Source organism: Charadrius vociferus, unplaced genomic scaffold, assembly GCF_000708025.1.
Source record: "Charadrius vociferus isolate BGI_N301 unplaced genomic scaffold, ASM70802v2 scaffold88, whole genome shotgun sequence".
Taxonomy (NCBI): Eukaryota; Metazoa; Chordata; class Aves; order Charadriiformes; family Charadriidae; genus Charadrius; species Charadrius vociferus.
The window spans coordinates 3,508,062-3,524,606 of record NW_009649619.1 but is presented as its reverse complement, the minus strand read 5'-3'; the positions used below and the strand labels follow the sequence as shown (position 1 = coordinate 3,524,606).

Here is a 16,545-nt window from a genome sequence, read left to right as displayed (position 1 = left end):
AATAGTCTGAATCTCACATGAAAATTCAAGATAACTAGGCTAATGCAGAATGTCTGCAGCAAAATTTCAGCAGCACAGCAGTCTCCAAAGCTATTTTGAGCAGTAGCAACTACTTACTTAAATAGAATCAGCAAGTGGCCACATTCCGTATTGTTGGGGATAACAAAGCTGGAACACCTCTAACAGGCTACCTAGGGATTACTTCAACTAAATGCAGCTTTGTTATAAAAAAAGAAAAGGGTTTTTTTTTCTGCCTGACAGCACCATAAAAACTCTTGTTCATACTGGGTGACACAAGAACAGAGATTGGCGTTCATAATTTTGTGCTGGTTAAAGACTCATTCTTGCTCCCATTGAACTAAATGAGGCAAAACTGCCATTGACTTCAATCAGGTTGTCAGTAGACCTTAAAGATACTAACCATCAGCACTTATTAATATGGAATTATCAGTGGAAAACATATTGACTCGTCGATCTAAATACTTTATCTTCATTCATCAAAACACTTACTCCAAATGAACAAAGACAGAAAACTGAACCCAGACCAAAGGTCACGCTGAACTTACAAATTGCACTGACTGCTGATACACATTCCCAGCAGCAGCATAATGTGTATTGCACCCAATCAAACCTACAGACATAGTATTAAACAGGAAACACGCAGCACCCCTCCCCCCCCAGCTTCCCAGCAGTTCCAATTCTGCCTCAATCAGAAACATCCTCCACCTTTTCACATAAAAGATGAAAAATCCCTAAAAATAATTTCATACAACTGGCTACTTATTTGCTGAAGACCTTTAAAAATAAAAGCCCAAATCAACTTGTGACTAGAAATGCTACAACTCTCATAAAAAGCTCTTAAACGCCATTAGTATTATTTTTAACTTCAGAGGAATAATTAATGTACTATAAAGGAGAAAAAGAGTGGTAAAAATTCTGAATTTAATTATATGAATGGTATTCTATATACACCTAATTGCATAGCAGTAACACAAGCACTTTCATTACTCTTTATAGCTTCAGATGCCCATTAGCACAATCCCCAAGGTTCCTTATGAATAATTAGATTAGGAAAGGGGGACTCTGATGAAACGCAATAGGATGTGATGCTTATGAAACAGCACATCTTGAATCCAGATGCTGACATGACAACATCATGAAGAGCTAATTTGCACATCCAAATTAATACCATCATGATGATAATATAAAAGAAAGATATGCATATAAAATGAGCTACAGAAAATAATGTCAAAAAGAATTGAGGTACTTATATTACAAAAATACATCTTTTTGACATTTTAACCCAGTTGGAAAGGTGTAAATAGACTGAATGTCATATTCATGAGCACAGAGCTACTTAAGCAGACTTAGTAGAATGTAATCCACTGTTTGGCAACACATGGGCAAGCTGTTTAATAAATAGTTATACCCATCAAACCTGTGCAGCACTCACATAAACAGGTGAATAAATTTCATTACGTTTTATTAAACATCTGTTTCCATTTGATACACTGAATGTTTTTGTATTGTTTGGTGCTTCTCAGGTGTACACCATCAACAAAATCAGCAGTGATACATTTTTTGAAGGATCTCTACATAGGGCAAGAAAGGCACAAACAAATGGGGTTTAAAAAATATTTTAAAGAGTCAGATATTTCTGCAGCTGTCGTGAATTGTCTGTCTGCATATTTACATGTCTGAATAGTTAAGAAATCTCCCTCAAATCCACTTAACAGAAAATAATGGGATCTTCATAGAAAGGGAAACAGTTTACTTCCACTTCTGTGGTTCTCCTTCATGCAAAGTGTAAAACACAAATACTCGGACACAAAGTTGTCTGCTCCTCTCTACACATCTTACAGCACGTAACATCCATGTTTGCCCTATGCCTTTGAGAATGTGTTCTGTCAAGGCAGAGTGCAGTAGTCTAAAGAATTTTCAACTTTTAAAAAAATCTAAATTTACACCAAGCTGATGGGATCCCTTTAGAATAAAGAAACATTATACATAAACTCAGAAGAAATTATAATACTGCTGAAAAGGATATGGCAGAAACAGAAGAAGGATAAAAGTGAACAGATGGAACACAAACAAGAGGCATAATACTAGAGGCATAACATTAAAGACACGATAAAGCAACAATTTGTGCAAACAATCATTTGAAATTTTCTTATGATACAAGGGTAAGAAAAACCTCATTAAATGAAAAAAAATACTTAAAGCTAACAGTAACAATGTTCTACATCAAGTATTTAGGAACCTACTCCAAAATACCCTGAGACAAGGAGATCAATAGGATTCAAGAGAGATGTATGCAGTTACACACTTATCCACAGTTAGCACTAATTATGAAAAAAGTTTACTACCTGGGACAGAAAGTTATATTTAAAAAACAACAGCAAAAAAACCCCAAACCAACTCAAACCATTCCATATCCTCACAACCGTCATCTCAACACTGTGGAAAATAAATCATTTTTCTGGACAAATGGTACACACTGAGGTAAGTGACGTGCTAACGGGAAGAATAGCAAACCTTCCCATTTCGCATTTGGGTAGTTATGGTGAAGCATGCATTATTTTTGTACATAATATTACACCTACTACATGAACAATAAGAATTATATGGTGCTTCATTATTCATTCTAACAGAACACTTCCTTTTAAAAGAGGTTTATAGTGCCAGCTTCTTCATTACCACCATCCCAACAGTCTTTGCTTACTCAGATTGATCCAACACTGTTTAAATCACTAAGAATTCCTTCCAGGGACTTCAAGGGAAACAATATCAGGGCCAAAGTCTACAAGTAGAATACGTTAACGAAACAAAAAATCAAATAACCAGCAAGACACACAGGCAACATGCAGTGCAGAAACATATGTGAGGCATAAGTGAAAGCTTTTATTGGTGTATGAAAGCATTTTCATGAGCTTTTGCCACTGTAACCCTCATGCTTCCTGTACTTATCTGCCTTTATTTTTTGTCACCTCTTGCTGTGCACTGTCTTAAGATATAAGATTCCAGTGGCATGTTTATTTTAATCACCTGTAAGGCATCATACACTCTTGTGGCACTGAAGTGAATAAATAACACAAGGCCTTTTATTTTGAGAAGACACAACTAACTGCTCTTAGTCATGATGTATGTTGTACCAACCCAAATGAAAGACAGCTTCAATTCAATGCAGTCCTTCACTTCAAAGACCAAATATTAAAAACCATATATCTTTTAAAAGCTCCTATGCGTCGTCCTAAAGTGAATAGTCAACAGTCTCCCAATGCATAAATTGACAAAATACCATGCCTAAAAACAGAGCTGTCATGATAGTTTTTCTTCCTCGCAGCCTGCCTGCCACGCAGTCTTTGCTTTGCAGCAGCACTGAGAGCCATTTCAGGACTTCCATCGTGCAAATGGATGACATTTTAGTTCCCTTATTCCCTTGTCTGCTTTCCTATAATTCTTCATTATGTGCGCAAAGGTTGGAAAGTTCTGCCCCAAAACATGCTACTCATGAAACGCTGTCAGATGACTTAGGATGGTTTTGGCAGACAATGGTTTCTGAAGCTACATCAGCCTAGGTCTGCACAATAATTTATATACTGGTAAGATTTGACTTAAGTCCATATATAATTTCATACACATTTTATTGCTAACTTTTCCTGTTGAATGGTCTTACATGAAATGTAATATACAATACCAGAAGTCACTAAAATTAGAAGATACGTGCAATGTATTGAAAACCTAAAGAACACAGATACTAATTTAGGATGACATCTCAAAACAAAACACTATAATTCCTGGCAGAAGAGAATTTAGTCAGGCAGTTTCTGTGAAATATTTTAATATTACTTCAACAGATACCAAAAAATACAATAGGTAACAAATAGTAGAACAGTTCTGGAGCAGGCCCTAAGCTTTTCGGTATTTTCAGACTACAACCAGAAGAGCAATGGGAGAAGATCACTACCACTGTGGCAACTGCCCTTGTTTGCCAGAGCTGGGATACCACATGGCACGGATGTAACGTATTCTTTTAATATAGTAGTTCTAAATATAAACCTCTTAAAGATATTTAAAAATATTAATAGACAAGAAGAGGACAACAGAAGGTTGGTTTTACTGCCACTTCTGTTACATCCCAGCTGTATTCTCTTCATACATCAGTCTAGCAACTTCGCACAAGCACATTTATGCGGGTTTTTTTACTATAAAGAGATAACGTACAGATAAGATTTGCAATAAAGCTCATCATTCATTCCTCCTCACTAGTCTCTTTATTACCCTCATTAATATTGCTTTTCTGTCTACAGACCTGTGCCTTCAAGTGCTTCCTCATCTTTAATTTCTCTCACCTGAATAGGCCCATGAGACTTATCACAAGGGTAATATTAAGTATGTTCACGTGACTTTCCAGGATTTTTATGTATGCATCTAGTCTCTGACTTGCAGAGATCATAACTGGAGCTTTAACTGTCCTTCTCTGGGAATCAACTATATGCATACTAAAAGAGATGCAAATTTGCCAGATAGTGGTAACACTTCAGTCTATTTAAGTGCATTCACAGTTCTTAGTAGCAGAAGTTGTTACCAAAAGAAACTCTTGGGAATCTATACATTTAAACTTTCACTGAAGTCCCTGTATCTTTACAGCCACCTAGATTTTATAGTTGCCTAAACAACATGCACATTAAAAGGAGATGTGTCTTAAAGACTGCATCTTTAGGTTGTCATATCCTGCCCTGAAATAAAAATGAATGAACTTTAAATAAAAAACAACTCGAACAAAAAATGAACTACTAGCAGTGAGGAAAGATAATTATTGTTTCCCATCTGTTTAACGAAAAAAAAAAAAAAAAGGTGTACAAGAAGAGCCATTTCACAAGTCTTCAGCTAGATCTGGAATTCGAGAAAAAAAAAGTGTCAGTTGATGAATTACAAGCTTAATTACATCTGGGATAAGACATTTTAGAACCCAAAGGAAAAATGATTTGCTGAATGTCAGTACGCTCAGATGCCCACCAGCGAGCAGTCCCTCCTCTATTCCAGGGTTTCAGTGAAGACAACATACATGTCAACCACAGTAGAAGAAACACAAACTAATGAAACTGTGTGTAAGCTGTAATTACACTGTCTCAGTGAATGGCACTTGGGGTATTGTGAACAGATTGTACATGTTAATTCACACAGGGCTTAATGAAGCATTCCCTGTTCTACAAACTTCACCTCTTGATTTAATTAACCTTCATACCTATACATGCACTACCTACCAATCATAAATGTTGGAAACCCCTTTAATAAAAACGAATGCTTTTGAGCTGCATCAGAAAAGTAAGAAAGGTTCAGTTTAGGTTCAGTTTGGCAGCTCAAGAGTGAACTGCGTTAAGTTATAAGGTTATAAGGTTCTTAGATGATAAAAACTCACATGGTGAATTTGGCCTTAAGTCATCTCTCCCAAACATAAGACCTAGTCCCTTAAAACGAAACTGAAACAAAGCAGTATCTGTTCCTTCACAACAATAAACACTGTCTAAGATTTTACTAGAAGAGAAATAAACATTAGAATAATCCAGGGGGCTCTACCTTATAGAAGACTTTTAGATATTAAAATATGTTCTGTTTTGCAGAGCAAAATAGACACTTAACTCAAATCTTAGGTTTGTAGGCACAGCTTTGCACCATACAAATATAAAAATACATAAAACTATGTCATTTTCACCAGCTCTTAAAAACGGAAGAGACACTCATCATTATTGTCTCAAATGTAAAAAATCATCATCTCGGAGATCATAGCAGTTAATCTTTTATGAGTTCAGGACTGAGCAGGCTGTTTACACACACTCTGCAGGCCTCCTGATAGCCTGCAGCTTCATCTTTTCCAGTACCACAGGGGCTGCGCTTCCCAGTCTTGCAGTTTTGATCAGCTTTAGAGCCTGGATTACATGAATTCTCTGCTCTAGTCATTTATGGCAAAACACTGGGGCACCGCAAATAAATGGTGTTTTCCTGCTGACTTCAGAGAGTGAAACACACACCGAACACAACCACTCATTTCATAATTTCCTCCCATATGAGTATAAATTCCTGCTCCGACTCTAGCACTCAAGGACAGGTATCTAGAAGTGCAAAGGGAGGAAGTTCTCTCTACTCTCCTCTTTTGGTAGGAACAAACTGAAGAGGCAGGGGAACAGCAAAGCCTCATTTCACAGTTTTCTGCTAATAAAGAGCAGCAGTACTTTGAGGGAACAAAGAACAAGAACTGCATCTCAGAAAGGCACCTCAATGGCACAGCAGCTACCAGGGCTGCTCCTGGCAGGCAGCGCTCAGCTGAATTTACTTCATGAAGATTAAGTAGCTGTGTAAACGACAAAGCAAAATCAACACACTTTCTCCAATTCCATTCCCCCATGATTTACATAACATACTTAGTATTTTACTTCATTAAAAATCAAGTTGAAATTACTTAATGCACAAATTAAAAAAAAACCCACTCGGTACTGATTTAGAGAATACAGGCTGCAGTGGAGAAATATTAGTAAATTCTTCACAACAACAATGAGCAAGTGAAAGCTGCAGAGATAATTTATGTGAATCTCCAAAGTCATTTTAATAGTATCTCTCATAAAAAATTAATCTGCAGAAGTTAGCTAGCATGACACAGAGGAGGAGAACCAGTGGACTGGATAGAAGTTGGCTGAGGGATAAAAGGGAAAGTTTGCCAGACACAGAAAATAAGGACTCTGTTTGCATTTTTAAAATTGAATCATCTGTTTTATCATCCAGTGCTACAGACTTGCAATACAAGCAAAAAGAAGTTGAAAGACTTCCCTACAAGACTATGAAGCAACATGGATTGTTACTTTAAAAGGAACAAAACCAACACCACATAACAATAAAGCAGGAAAAAAAAAAAAATCAACAAAAAGCAAGAACATTTATGGTTACATTCTGTCACTCCAGAAGAGAGATTTCAAGGAGGGGGCAGAAACCTGTGTAATAGAGGCCATAAAGCACTATTTTAAATTAACTGAGAAGTCAGCCAACCTTGACAACTTAAACAGAAGGTACCAAATCTGTCCTTTTCCTTCACTGGAGCTACGCTAGTTGGTTCACGTGAGAATCTTGACCAATGTCAATGTCATTTTTGTACAAAGGATAATAATAATTGTATTTATGATATATCCCTTCAAGGCAGCATGCAAGATCACTCAGGCAAGTTAAGAAATGCCATAATACATGAAAATAATATATATTTGAAACCTGTACTTAGTATTTTTCACTCCATTAGAAAATTTGCAGCCACTATAAAGCACTATAGCGTTTTGTCTTATGCATTTTATTGATGCAGCCAACTGAACAAACGTGTTGCTCATTAATGTAACAAGAAGAGTACTTGCTTACACACTTGCTTACCTCATCACACTGCTGCTAATTACTCAAGGGCCAGTTTTCACCTTTATTATCCTCTCCCTGACTCTCAGCTCTTGCGTCCTGGCTGCCTGGTAGTAATTTGAACCTCAAGATATCAATACAGAAAGAAATATTGTGATGCCACACTCTAGTGAGAATGGGGGCACAGAGCAGGATGAACGAAAATGCAATTGGTGTTGCATGGTTGGGGGAGCATTTGGTTTGGGATACACTTAGAGCCTGCGCTGGTGGTATCACAGACCCTATCAGCAGATTGTCCATCACTACCCAAGGTGGTGGCTCAGTTGACAGCAGAGACACTGAATGTCCACGTCCAGCTTTGCCTCTCAGCTGGTAGAAAGCAAAATTGGAACCATTGCCTTCAAATTCTTCTGGTCTAAGTCTGAAACCAAATTCTCTCAATTCTCAAGCTGGCTCAAAATGAGTAGTGCACAGAAAAGGGCCCCCCTTCCTCCTGCCATTTTCTTCCCCTCTTCTACAGCATTACCAAACAAGGTGGACACTCACAAGGCAGCTCCACACAGACCTCAGCACAAGCTCAGGTAATTCGCTAAGAATCTGAACACATCTACTGCTCAGGACCCTCTACAGATTCAGTTGGCATTTGAGTCCACCTCAACTAGAATTAAGTCAGAATTGCATGACTTTAAGCCAAGGCACTTTTGACTTGCATTCTTAAGCACTTGGGGATCTTGTGTTTCAAAACAGAAGCAGCACCAGTTTTTTTTAGAAACCTCTAAGGGCCATGTGGTATTTGAGAACAGTCATTCCCATTCTCTGAGATTCAGACAACCAGTATAGACCCATTAACTGTGTCTGCACCAAAGAGGACTTCATCCAGGACTTTGCAATCCTGGAAAGCACAGCTGACCTTTTGGGGATGTCTCCTTGCACTCTCCAATCCTCCTTGCACAACTGACTCACAAACTCCCCTTACTATACTTCCCATTGCGTGAAGGTTGCTGCTACCCAACTGAGAAGGCAAGGCTGCTGCTACCGCCTTGTACACTGGGACTCTCCACCAGGTGTTCACAACTCTTGAAGGGCAGTACAAGCAGCCAGGGTGCCACAGTAGTACTTCACTGCTATAGTCTACTTGCTATCTATCACAACTATGAATATAGTCCTAGAAGACCTAAAAAAATTAAAGAAACAGTTAAAACATGGTGATTTCAAACTGTTATTTTCAACACTGAGAAAGTAGCTATAGCTTTTCTAAACATCAACATGAAGACGTAGATTCCTTAGGGTGATCACTTCCTCAAGAGTCTAAAGTTCATGTCTTGTTTGGAACAGTGAAAGAGTAATATATAGGGTATAATCCTGGATTTATAAGAATTTCGAACTGAACAGGTAGAGAATTAAGCTTATGGCAATTTTAACACTCTCAGATTCTGGTAATTGCAAATAAAGGAAATCTCTCAGGAGCTATCCTGGGCAGCACATGGGGTTCCTTAGTGTAAAGGCAGGGTAAGTGTTAACAGCGAGGACGGCGGCCTCTCTTATTTATTACAAAACAAAACTGAGATGAACAACATGCCATAGTTCATGTACCACAGAAAACACCATGGTCTTCTGGGTTTTTAATCAGACCCCTTTTCAAAGTCCAAAACTGTAAACTAATTTATGGCCCCAGTTCACTTGTATTTGCTATTATGACAAAACATAAAGCCAACACATCTGATACCTGGCTTCACAGTAAGGGCTTTTTGTAGCCCTAACAAAAAAGCCTTTTTCCACCCTTATTGGTAATATTACAGATCTTATTCAATAATTAAACATAGATTTCCCCTTCCTGCTGTTGTTGACGACAATCGCAGGTGATAGAAACAACAGGTGCTTTGGTTTTGCCGGGACTCTGAAAAATTAAGGATCAGTGAACCAAGGAGCCCTCCATTTACTCGTGTACTTTTAAGAAAGTGTATTTTTAAGAAATAAACCTTGGTCTGCAAAAGCCAAATCTGTATCATATGCAGTAGTTCAGAGTGCAACCAATTGGAGACATTTTTACTCTGGTCTGCAATTTGACATTACAGTGCAGAGCAGAATAAAGCAATAGACTTGGAAAAGCTATTTATAGTGCATATGCCCCAAGGAGATATAGCTAATAACTAATTCATTTCACATCACACATTTGAATGCAATATGAAAACTTCCCAGTTTCTTATCAGCACAGGAGAAAAGACCCCACTGTGGCGTTCTTTAAAATAATTAAGGATTCTTTAGCAAAACATTTTAATCAAACTAAGTCTCCACAGCAGTCTTTTCTTTCCTTGCCTTATATCAGTTTCCTTAAGAGGTCCGTGCCTACTGAAGTTTTGATAAAAGCATTTCACAACATGGCGGTTTCCCAAGCTATTAAAAATGACGCTCATTTTCCTAGATAACACACTTGTTTATCAAATAGTTTTCTACAAGCTGGATTAAAATCCAATATATCATCGGTCATATCAACAGGAAACAAATGCACCAATCTGCTAAAAAATTCAGTGAGCAAAGCAACTGTAGTGTCTGCATATGTGGAGGTTTTGCGTTGGTTTAGTTTTTTGTTGTAGGGTTTTTTGTGGACTAGATAGCTGAATATTTTATTATAAATGATTAAGAATTAAACAATGGATAAGAAAGAAAGATAAGGATTTGTAGCACTCAAGAGACATCAATAACCACATTGAGCTTCCCTTCTGCTGCAACTGTGGCGGAAACAAAGCAGCAAGCAGACACAATGCTCACTGCAATGACAGCCTTCTAATTTCTCCACACCCACAATTTTTGTTTTCTTTTTCTCTTCTTCTACACGCTGACACCAGGTGTTATAACAGCTTGACTTCAATGAGAGCGTCCTAAGAACAGTGTGGTTTCAGCAAATACTGGTGCCAAAGTTGTATCATAAATAAGCCGGTAGGGGATGCTGCAAGGAGCCCCAGCTGGTACTCCACGGGAATTACTACTGTCATGGGACTGCACTAAGTCTAATAGAAAAATAAGGGTCCTTGTGAACAAAAAAACCCCCAACCCCAAAACAACAAAACCCACCAACATCACAGACTATCCTTATGGCTCAAAAATTTAGTGAACAATGACTCAATATTTAACCCGGGCCTTCTGTTACTTTATAATTAAAAGGTAAGAGTTTTTTTAACAGGTTTTATGCTTAAATTGTAATTAATTGCTATATGAAACAATGTGAATTAACTCCACCAATTTGTAATTCAGTGCCCCTAGGGCCCCTAGTTTTTACTGAGTAGCATGACAACATCCTAATTTTATTTTTACCACCGCAGAAGGAGCGTGAAAATTATTTAAAACACACGTTAAACATAAAACGTAACTAGATATTGTGAGCTTACACAGTCATTTATTTGTGTTGTAGGTTCAGTGAAAATGCTAGGAAACAACAGGGAAGAACACAGAGATACACATCCTAATTACTTAAACATAACTGCCTTTCCTTTTAGCAATGTCACCAAAAGTAGTTACCTTATAGATGGAATGCTTGTTTTCAAATTTATCAGTCATAAAGTTTAATGGATAAAACCTGGATAAACATATTCTAAATCCCTGATTAAATTTAACCGAAAGAATGCAGACCTCCTTCAATAACCCTTAAAGCCTTTTAGGTTCTCGGGGGTTTTCCCCTTTAGCAGCATATTCTGACAGCATTAGGAAGTACTGCTTGCTCAGTGCCAGGTGAACATCCATTTCCAGAATCAGACCTCTTTTAGGCTGTAAAAGGATACATTACTTTGTGTGTGTGTTGATTTTATTTACGAAACGGAGAGGAGTCGATCTGAGATTTGATCATTTTTAGGTTGGGGGAGGGATTCTGTTGTTTTGGGGTTTTTGGTTCTGTTTTCAATTTTTGCTGTTTGTTCATTTCATTATATTTACTGTATTACATGTTTATCGACACTGTTGATTGACAATGATTAGTCTAAATCATTGTATTAATCAGAAAAGAAATATGCCCCCATTGCAGAGCGGTTGAGCAACAATATATTAACGACTAAGATTATTAAAGTAATTATACTGGCAAAAAGACAGATAACAAAAAGTTGCAAAGTGTAGTTATAAGAGGGCTTAAAAATAACAACTGAGTAAGACAGCACCAGCTGCTTACTTTTTCAGGTTTTAGAGTGAGCTACAGTATGTCCAGACTACGTGCTACACAAGAAGATGCAGACTCCACACAACTCCTAAAGACAGAAATCAGCTTAGTTGTTTTGATTTCTAAATATATTAAGAGAAGGGTACAACATCAGTTATGGAAAGTGATTGTCATTTTTAATTTTTGGTCTCACAGTATTTAAAACTTTGAAGAGCAAATGTGCTACCTGGTCATTATATTAACTCCAATCGTGACTTCTCCCATCCTCTAAGTGGCAGATGACTTCTTTTAATCTAATCCTCATTAATTGCTGCCCCAATGTATACTTGATAATGGCTTCATTACACAAATAGGTGAAGAGATAAAATCGAAACAGAAAATACTAAAATTAAGTGACTAATACTAGTATTGGATATAAGCTTTTCTATGTTTTGTTCAAAGGTCAGAATTACCTGTTTTCCCAAGGAAATTGCAAGTATTTCACTTTTAACTTTTATAACAATGGAACAGTGCATAAGTATGTAAAGTTGCCAGAAATGTAAGTTTTTTAGTTATTAAACTTGTGTGTTTTAATGGCAAAAAAACATAGCACGGCATAATCAAAGACACACGACAGCACAGCAGGGTTTTGGAATCTTGGATTATGCAGTATGAGACTGCTCATATTAGCACCATCTCCAAATACAGGAAACTGAAAATATCTTTTGAAAAAGCAAGAAGAGAAGGCTAAGAAGTCATCTCCTCCTGAAGTGTATTTATAACCACTGCCCCACGAGGGAACATGGTTACCGATCATCCTGTCTCCCTATGATGTACCAATACGGGATCCTGATGTGCCAGTACATCAATTTGTCAGAAGCAGCAAGAGCAGCATTAAATAGCAGCGCAGCGAGGAAGTGTTCAATGACATTAAAGTGCCAAGCGTACGTAAAAGTTCCTATCAGTATGCCGGTGCTGAAGAACTATCACTTTAGCTGCCAACCACGTTTGTTGTGTTTTTAGATGGGAATGCAGTGAGATAAAATGAACCACTACAAAAGCAACACTCTATTATATTTACTCCTCGCATAGAACAGGGCAGAATAACAACAGTCCTGTCGCCTGCCCATTGGTGTGAGGAACTGAAGCCTCATTTGGAAACCCTCCGTTGTGCCAAATTCATGCTCTTTTCATAAATTTCAATGAGATTTAAAGATCTGCTTATTCCTGGTTTTCTGCCTTATCTCCCACCATGTTTCCCACTCTGCACCATTTCATCAATGCAGCAAACCCATTAGGCCCATTCGTTGCGGAGACCTTTGACTACATGGACTACTCTTTCTAAATGGATCAGATTTCAGATTTACCTTCTGTATTGAATCCATGACTCTAATAATAGCTGCTTTATCTCCATAGAATCCCTTTCAATAGCTGAAAATCCAAATTTAACTTTTTTCTCCTTACATTGTAAAGTATCTCTGTCTTAGTGTGTGCTTATTACATTAGCACAGCCAGTCTTCTCCAAAACCAACTTAGAGATTTCTTCCATTGAACACTTCAAATCTGCATCCTCTCCACTTGCATCTGATGATATTCATCCTCAGCCCTTTGTGCTGAAAAGTTGGAGCTAGTAAGATGATCTTTACATCATCATGCTCTAACTCAGGCTAGTATCTAGCTAGAGTTGTTCAAAACATTTAATTATATTTGAAGACTTTTAAAATAAAGGGAAAACTTTTGGGTCAAGCTCTCAAAAACAACGATAGAAGATACTAATTTGCCATGACTATTTTTCAAGATACCTTTCTATACATTTAATTAATTCATTGAGTGACTACTAAGCTAAAGTAAAATTAGGTTGTGATTATCAGCTGAATACAAAAGCAGTTGACAAAAAACATAAGCAAATTTCCAACTTTTCCTAACTTCTGGATACTTGACTTCATTAAACATGTTTTCCATTTAACCATTTAACGTGCCCTTTAATTTAAAAATTAAGTTTCATTTAACATGTTTTTCAAGGACACAAAAATGTCCCTGAGTCTCCAGTATCTCTAAATTCTGTAATTAGGGACTGTTAAATCCCTTTAATTTATTAGCTGGATTTTAAAACTTCAGCATCTTCCTACTGTTACAGTACTACCTATACTAACAGAAATCTGTCATGCCACACAAGCCCTAGTCTTGCTGCAATGCGTGGCTAAGAAGAGCATGAGCCATTCTCTCTTCTCTCCTTTATCAGGAGCTGGAGGATAGCCTCTCCACATCCAGCACTTCCACAGCAGGCGTCAAACCCCAGAGCCTTACGGCAAAGCCTATGGTTAGTTTCAATTTCCTTTACCAGCTCCCAGATATTTCCAATGTGGTGTCCACTGTTTCTCTTGTAGGAGACAGAATCTCTCCTCAAGGCCTTTTCTGTTCAGAAATTATTTTGTAGGCAGTCAGAATTTTCCTAAGGATTGTAAATAAAGAGAGTAGCATGATACTTTATAACCTAAAACCATCATTAGGTAACATCAGAATTTCCTAAAACAAAGTAAATGAATTTACGTCGCCCAAGTGCTTTGACATGCTAAATGCTGAATAGATAGATATACAATAGATATAAAGACTTATCACAAAACACTGATGGTGGACAAGGAAGGGAAGCATTTGACACAGACTGCTACAGGCCAGCTGAATGTCATCATAGACAGTATCACAACCCAGCAAACAAACGTGTACTCATCTTCCTGTTCCACTAATGATACGCACAGAAAATTAGCAATTAACTGTGTGCCAAAGGTGTGACCTGTTGCTGTCAATTGAAAAGATAGACATATTCTTCAATTATTTGCTGTATTGTACTAATTATATAGCAGAATTATAGGAACCTTTCATTAACCTCTCAGCAAGCACATGTATTTTAAAAGAATCATACTCAAAATGAGAACCATCTGTAGACCAACTCCGCAAGGTTGAACACCAGTGGCATTCATTCTTTAAATCTAATATTCTTTTGCCAGACAACAGAAAACAGATCTTATGTAGCAATTTCAAAGCCATATGCAACTCAAATTCTGCGTGACCTACAGACTACTTTATTGTGGTCAGCTGATGATTTAGGCTATGGTTGCTATAGGATCTTCTTTAGCAAGACCTGGACGTTCACAAGGGGCCAAATGTTCCAGCCAATCTGAGCTTGCAACCATCCATTCCAGACCAAGTACTCGCCTGAGCACTTTGTGCACTAGGGAGAAGACACTGGCAGGCTTTGTATCTGGGCACACCACCAAAATAAGAATAAACAGCCGCAGCCCAACATGCACCACGAAGGAACCAAGAAGGCACACACAGGAAGCATTTCCCCCCATCTTTAGCCAAAAGAAAACACAGCTCTGAAGTTTTCCAACTCAATATCTAAACCATGTAAAAATCAAAATTCTAATAGCCTCTGTGCAATTAAACTAATATTCAACCAATGTCATGCTCAAATAAAACAATTTTAAATTACGCTTAATCAGCCTTAATTTTTAGATGTTATGGACAATCCAAGCAGAGCAACATATTCTATTGGAGACCAAAGTCTTTTAAAATGTGAACCAACACCACCGCTCCAAAAACATCTTGAAAGTGGTAACGTTCAGTGTTATTACAGTTATCTCCCCTACAGTTCAGAAGAGACACAGGTAGGAGACAAAAGATTTTTGCATCTAAAACAAAAGCAAAGAGAAGTTCTGACCTCAGAAAGCCGGCCAGTTGGCACTGAGATTGCTTGCTCATTCCAACAGCTAGCTGAGATACCAAAGCAGATATAAGGAAACCTAATATTAACTATCATTTAAAATATTACTTTATGGATACTTTTATTATTTTGATGATACAGCTATTATTTTATAGTCAAAATCTATGCTTTGTTAGAACATAGTATGTTTTCATTTTATGATTGCTGAGCATACAAAGTAAATGGAAAAATATATGTCAAAAAGGAAGTGAAGTTTTGGTTTACGTTTTCACTTTTTTCTTTTCCACAGGTAGTAAAACCAAGTAAAGTTGTGCTCCCAACAGTCCCACTGTCTACCTGCCACTGAAGGCAAGTTTGTAAATCTCAGGAGAGGCTAAATTTCCCACCAAGCTGCAGACTCGTAAGGAGCTGGCAACATCAAATGCCAGAGCCAGGCCAGAAGTCCCTTTCAACTTATTTTTTTGAGAGTACCGATGAAAAGATAGTCCACAACAATGAGGACAGACCATACTGTCACAACTACCCAAAAAGCAACAGAATCAAGAGTCAAATGAGATCAAAAATGGTTAGTATACATGACTGTACCTTGGTCTATCATTTGGAAGATATAATTTATCAGTGCAAGCAGTGCAGCTTGTCTACAATATTTAGGGCTAAACCCAGATGGATTCAGTCAAGGAAATCTGAGGATTCTAGATGCCACCACAGTCGCCTTGTGCACAAGCTTCCTTATAGCTTTCCCTAAAAAACAAAGAAATTCAAGACAAAAAAAATGGTGAAAACTTTCCTCATCTAAGGATAATTTTTCAAGCAGGAACAAAACTGTTGACCCTGTAAGCAAGCAAGCACCTTGTTCTCCCAATCACTTTCAATAGCAGAAAAATACTTCCTCAGTGGACATTCCCAGACTTACAAGAGTGTAAGTCCCAAGCTGCAGCCCAGATCTTTCTAGCTCCTATATTCACTTCCATCAGTGTAACTAGCTAAGACTCAAGAGAATTTCCTCTCTTCATACTCCTAACCCCAAAGAAGTAGGTACTGTTTTTAGAATTACCGGGGAGATGCTGATGGTTCAGTCCCGATTTAAGTCATTGAAATAATTCCTTGAAAATTCCTTAGTGTGAATGCCATTGTACAGCTGTTGAAGGGATTCAACTCAGATTAATCAGTTTACTGTCCATCAAGAACAGTTCAACAGAATGCTTGCTGAAGCAAGGTTTTAAGAAGCATTAACTGCTTTAGTCAATAAAATTTCAAATGGGCCCCAGAAAATCAGTCTACAGGATCTAGAGAACAGGTGCTCTTTCCC

At 37.6% G+C, this 16,545-nt stretch overlaps 1 protein-coding gene across 1 annotated transcript in view; it reads right to left on the bottom strand.

Annotated features, from left to right (window-relative positions):
• Nucleotides 1-16,545, bottom strand: part of PPP2R2C (protein phosphatase 2, regulatory subunit B, gamma) — a 140,967-nt gene that overhangs the window by 71,432 nt on the left and 52,990 nt on the right. The window lies entirely within an intron of this gene.